Source organism: Bradysia coprophila, unplaced genomic scaffold (genome assembly GCF_014529535.1).
Source record: "Bradysia coprophila strain Holo2 unplaced genomic scaffold, BU_Bcop_v1 contig_94, whole genome shotgun sequence".
Taxonomy (NCBI): domain Eukaryota; kingdom Metazoa; phylum Arthropoda; class Insecta; order Diptera; family Sciaridae; genus Bradysia; species Bradysia coprophila.
In genome coordinates, this window is record NW_023504022.1 from 2,482,968 (window position 1) to 2,489,353 (window position 6,386).

Genomic DNA, 6,386 nt, shown 5'->3' on the forward strand with positions numbered 1-6,386 from the left:
TGCTTTCTCGCCAATAGCTATTAGGGCGTATCGAATTTTTAGAATTTTAAGGGCCGCGATAGCCTGTGTGTCGAAAACGTAGATCATTGAAAACTAATTCCAGGCATATGGTTGATGGATCCGAAGGTGCCCGGGAAGAAGTCCCACCGGACGACTTTAACTTTCAAATGATCATAACTCGGAAAGTTGAGAGTATTTCTGAAAACAATGTTCTAGCAGGATGTAGAGCGTTAAAAACTCTACAAAACTGCCAAAGAAGCCGATGGTCCAAAAGGTGTGTCTGTCGAGGTTTTCTAACATCGAAAGTTCGACATTTTCGTTTTTGACTTTTATTTCCTGAGAGACAAATTATTAAGTTTAGCTTTTGGCATGAGGTTGTAGAGGAGGTCGAGTACTGCCAGTACACTAGGCATTGTCCCGGTCGGCGATCCATCCGAAACCACTTTTTCAACATTAATGAATAAAGTTTTTAAGTGTACCCACGTCGCCCACGAAGCCAGTGCAGACACTGTAACCGGTGTTGCTGAGTCGAGGTAACCTTGGCCAGTAAGTGCACATAATATTCCATAACAGTAGCTGAACCCTTTTACAAAATATTTGGGATCTCGATGTAGCACATTATATTGACACGGTATACCACGAAGTTCAACCTTTTGTAAAAATATCGAAAAATGTGTATTTGCAACGAAATCGACTTCTTACTACTGTTCGTGGGTCAAATAACTAATTAAAACGATTATTTGTTGTTTTTCTCACAAATTTCACTTTCTCAGATTTTGTAGTACAAAATGTGCTACACCGAATTCTTAAATATTTTGTAAAAGAGTTCAGCTACTGTTATGGAATATTATGTGCACTTACTGGCCAAGGTTACCTCGACTCAGCAACACCGGTTACATTGTCTGCAATGGCTTCGTGGGCGACGTGGGTACACTTAAAAAGTCCATTAAAAAATGTTGAAAAAGTGGTTTCGGATGGATCGCCGACCGGGACAATGCCTAGTGTACTGGTAGTACTCGACCTCCTCTACAACCTCATGCCAAAAGCTAAAGTTAATAATTTGTCTCTCAGGAAATAAAAGTCAAAAACCAAAATGTCGAACTTTCGATGTTAGAAAACCTCGACAGACACACCTTTTGGACCATCGGTTTCTTTGGCAGTTTTGTAGAGTTTTTAACGCTCTACATCCTGCTAGAACATTGTTTTCAGAAATACTCTCAACTTTCCGAGTTATGACCATTTGAAAGTTAAAGTCGTCCGGGGGGACTTCTTCCCGGGCACCTTCGGATCCATCAACCATATGCCTGGACTTAGTTTTCAATGATCTACGTTTTCCGCACACAGGCTATCGCGACCCTTAAAATTCTCAAAATTCGATACGCCCTATTAGCTATTAGGAAACCCGGTTTTCTTAAAAATTAAGTATTTTGTTTCGTCTCGTCAATACATTTCATTTGAGAAACTAGTGCAAACCAGGCAAAACACTGTTCCGGGAACTTGACTCCAAACTTCCGTCGCTGTTTTGAAGCACTTCCCGTTGAGTGCGCCCCAGTCTCCGGACATGTACATAGCAATAGTGGAACACCTACTGTTCTTTCATTGATTTCCCGATTAACCATTGACTCTCAAGTGATAAACGAATTCTTGCGAAATGACCAGAGTATCACATGACGGTCATACACACTTCTTTCGTTGACCCAATTCTTCGCTTTGTGATCAATCGTCACGGAATGCATCAGTTTTACGGAATGGCCAGGCTTACTATTTGTCCAATTCTTTTTTGCCATAATGAAACTGAACCGGTCCTGTCACGGTCGCCATGTTCGAATTTCTGGATCAGGTTGGATTGGGAAAACGGGAATTTACAAAAGGAAAATGATTTTTATTTGAGAGATTTCAATATACGTCAATTCTAATACAATGTTATTGGTAGAATGATCGACAGATAAATTTTATTGTGAATGAAAGAATGATAGGTGTCCGACCACAGATACATGACCGGAGACTGGAGCCACGATAAAAGTTATTATACCAATTCATTCAAATGTTGAAACTTGAAAATATGTGCCACTCACGACAGAGTAAAGTTAACCAGGCAGTAGCGCTGATTTGACAAGGGACCTGATTGATCTAGTAGCCCTATATTTTTTGCGATCAAAATTTTCCAATTTATGTCAGTGTTCATTTGAGTTCATTTTCATCCAGTGTATTAGGTCCCTTGTTTGACGTTTCGAAAATGAACCGCTCCTGCCTGGTTTATTTTACTCTGCCGTGGTGCCACTACATACTAATATTTTACGCTCTCGACTTGATTTAGATTCGACTCCTTATTTATAAAGAAAATCCAATTTTTACTAAATTCTTCATAAAATTAAGGAAAAATATTTTTAGAAAATAAAATGTAAGTTTGAATGAACTATTTATATACTCATATGCTTACTACACCCCATAAATACACTAAACGGTTACAATTTTATTAGATTAAAAATGAGAGGAGCCATCGTTCAGCGTCAAAAGGTCAAACGTTATTTTGGTGATAACAATTGACTCTGATATTTTTGGTTAAAAAAGCAAATAAATCTTTCATTCGTTCACAACTTTAATAAACTAAAAATTTTAGATTCGTAGTGTGTGTACATAGAAATTTTGAATATTTGGTTTCATCAACAACGTAAGATGAAACGTCACCTTTGCGTTTTTCTTATTGCTTCTTAATTTCTTGCATGGTCCTAACGAATTGCAATGTAAAGGAAAGCAATGAAAGTAGATAAGTAGGTATGGCCAGTCCATACAAGTCGGAGCACATACGGATTTGCATGGCGTCACCTCAAACGAACTCATTTCTAGTGGAAATTTCCAAGGTTCTGAAAGAACAGGTTAAGACACCCACGAGGGCGGCTGACAAACAAATTTTGACAAATACATGCTTATTTATTGAACATACTCATTACAGATTGTTTGAAATGTCAACTTGAAGAAAAAAATAGTTTTTATCAGGTTGACATTTCAAACAATCTGTATCGAGTATGTTCAATAAATAAGCATCTATTTGTCAAAATTTGTGTGTCACCGCTTTCGTGATCAACTCAGATGTGTCTTAACCTGTTCTTTCAGAACCTTGGAAATTTCCACTAGAAATGAGTTCGTTTGAGGTGGCGCCATGCAAATCCGTATGTGCTCCGGCTAGAACAAATTTGAACGTTTGGCCATACCTATCTATTTACTTTCACTGAAGGAAAGAGGGTAATTTTAAGTTAGAGATGTTTGTTTGGGATTGAGGAAAAATCGATACTTTGGTTGCACGTCTAAGTTTAAAACTAAATTAGTAATTTCAATGTTAAGTGAAAAAAATAAATGAAATTTCTCATATATTCGAAAATGTTTCACTGTAAACAGAAGGAAAGATTTTTTTTTCAAACGCAAAAACCGTTTGACATTGCCTGCAGACATTGAAAATGCAAAACAAAGGTAAGACAAGGTACTGATACGCATTAAAAAATAATCATTGGTAAGTCACACTAGCGCATGCAGGTTTTCTTACACCAGGAAATTCTGTTGGATTTGCAATCTATTGATCTAGCATACATTGACAATAGTGTAGTATGCCTTGATCGGGTTGCAACTAATCTAGTCAGTTTTACATATATCAGTCAACATGTTCGGAAGCTTTTCAATAAATTATTTATGTTCACTTTGTAGTCTGTGGTTGTTACCGCTCCCGGAACCCGGAAAACCAACAGGTTATGGGCCCAGATAACGCGGATAAAAGAAGTTCAATTTGTTATTTTGCTCGATGTGAGACGATGCTGGAATTATACGATCGGAATTGGCACAATAGCACACGATCGGAATTATCAAAGTATAAAAATGGCACGGCACTGCAGAATAAATGGTGCTGGAATCTATACGATTGGAATTTTGCAAACGCTCTTATTTCGTTACATGAACGGAATTGGCAAAAGATCGGAATTAATGACACGTTTGGAATTTGGCATACGATCGGATACGATTGGAATCAGCAAACAAACGGAATCGATAATGAAACAATCTGAAACGGCACACGATTGGAATCACTAATCGGAAACGGCTGGAAATGACGATTGGAATGAAACGCTTGTACGGGAAGTCGTGATACGGTTTCAAGGAAGTCTGTAGTGACAATGATAATCGAGGAAGTTGCGACAGTTACAATCGGGAAAATTACAGAAAAAGTAATTGCGACACGTCAATATAGGAAAACGTTCGGGAACATTGGGAAATAATAATTTAAAAAAAAATGGAAGGAAATGGAATCAACAAATTTTCGAAATCAACCTGGCGACGTGATTGATTTTAGATTTTAGCGACAGTTTCGAAATCGGAAAAGAGGATGAGGAATGAAGATCGGAATTCACGAAGATGGATCTAGAAACGAAATGTTATCGGAATTCAAAATTGATTTCGGACTCTAAGAATTTGTGCAAATTTACATGGCTGAGGAAATTATTTACTTGAGGAGGTGCAGTGCTAGATCACAAGATTGAGGAGGTGTGTTGGATTTGCAATCTATTGATCTAGCATACATTGACAATAGTGTAGTATGCCTTGATCGGGTTGCAACTAATCTAGTCAGTTTTACATATATCAGTCAACATGTTCGGAAGCTTTTCAATAAATTATTTATGTTCACTTTGTAGTCTGTGGTTGTTACCGCTCCCGGAACCCGGAAAACCAACAAATTCTTCATTTTAGAGCGGGAAGGGAAAATATAATTTACACTTTAGTCTGAGTAGCTTGATTAACCAAGTTCACCAGAAAATAAGTGCACCCAATTTCACATCACACTGAAATTCACTCATACATTCATTCAATCACCATTCATCGTGGGGTCGTATACAAATGAAAACGGTGAGTCACCTATCCCCTCTCCTTATTTAGAGTTTTTATTTATCGTCCAAACTTCTAAGAAGTTTTTCATGCTTCGGGGCCGAAAATGAGGGCAATTTTTCGAATTTTCTCGGGTTTCCGGCCCTCTGCATGAAAACTCACATGTGCACCTGTTTGGGACGGTTGATTTAAGGCACTTTCGCTTGTAGACCTCACTTCGTTCGGCCTACAATCCGCGAAATTGCCTAAAATCAATCGTCCAAAACAGGTACACAAATGACTATTCTTGGCCAAAACAACACCATCGAAAATCCGACGAGGTGTCAAAACGAAGTGTCCCAAATAACGAATTGTGTATCAAAATAAATGTTTTGTTGAAAGGCCTGTCGACTCAAATTTTCGAATTTTCAACTAGTCTGGGCCGGGATTCTCATGGGTTCGTCACTCCAAATATTCGTAACTTGACAGTTGCGTGTATAAAATCGCATAAAAATTGTCAAGTAACGAATTCTTAAAGTCACGAACGTGTGAGAATCAAGGCCCTGACAAGACAGCTTATCAAAGGAAATTTTATTTGGAAAATGCAACAATTTGGGAAAGATTTTAAGGGGCTGTCTGATGAGGAACTGTTGACTGACCTCTATTAACCTATAACATACGGCTATTCATCTGTTATCGATAACGACGACAAAAATAATGACAAGGTCTGGGTAATACATATGGTCATTTATACTTTCGTTCATGTGAGTTGTGAGTGTTATAACGTATGGGCCAAAGCAGACGAGAAAAACGTACACAATGGGAACTGAACATTCAGATGGTGGAATAATACAACAAACGATAAAGGATATCTTCGAGAATAACACTCCCGACATATTGCTTGACGTAGAATGTTCGCACATAGAAATCTTGAACGATCGTCTGTACGACCTTCTCTTACCGAACAAACATCAAGACATCGTTAGAAGTCGAGAAGATGTAAAAAATGGAATCGTCATTCCTAACCTATTTGACATCGAGCAAAACAGCAGCCAAAATGGCAGATATGCTTTTTCAGTTCCAATTGTAAAAATATCACCAAAAAGTCCAACTGTTAATAGGTTAAAGTGTCGAACCAACTAATTTCGAGAAAAAAACGAAGGGTCTCGATTCGTCTGTTATCGATAACGACGAAAAAAATAATGACAAGCTCTCAGTAATATGGTCTTTCATATAGCAAAATGCATGTTAAAAACGTTGAAGTATAAGATTTGAAATCAACCGATTAAAACCACTTTGATCGATGGAAGTAATAGACCCGATAATAATACTGGTCATATGCTTACCGTCGGTAACAGGTTAATAGTAATGATCATTAGTACTGTCTGATGAAACATTAGTTTGTAAACAATATTCTCCCCTACGGAGTACGATACATTTTGATTGATTATGAAAACGAGGTTCATTCAATATTAAAAACAATTGAGAGTCGAAATCAACTAGAGCTAAACTAAAATGAACAGCCAGCCCGAAACCAAAAG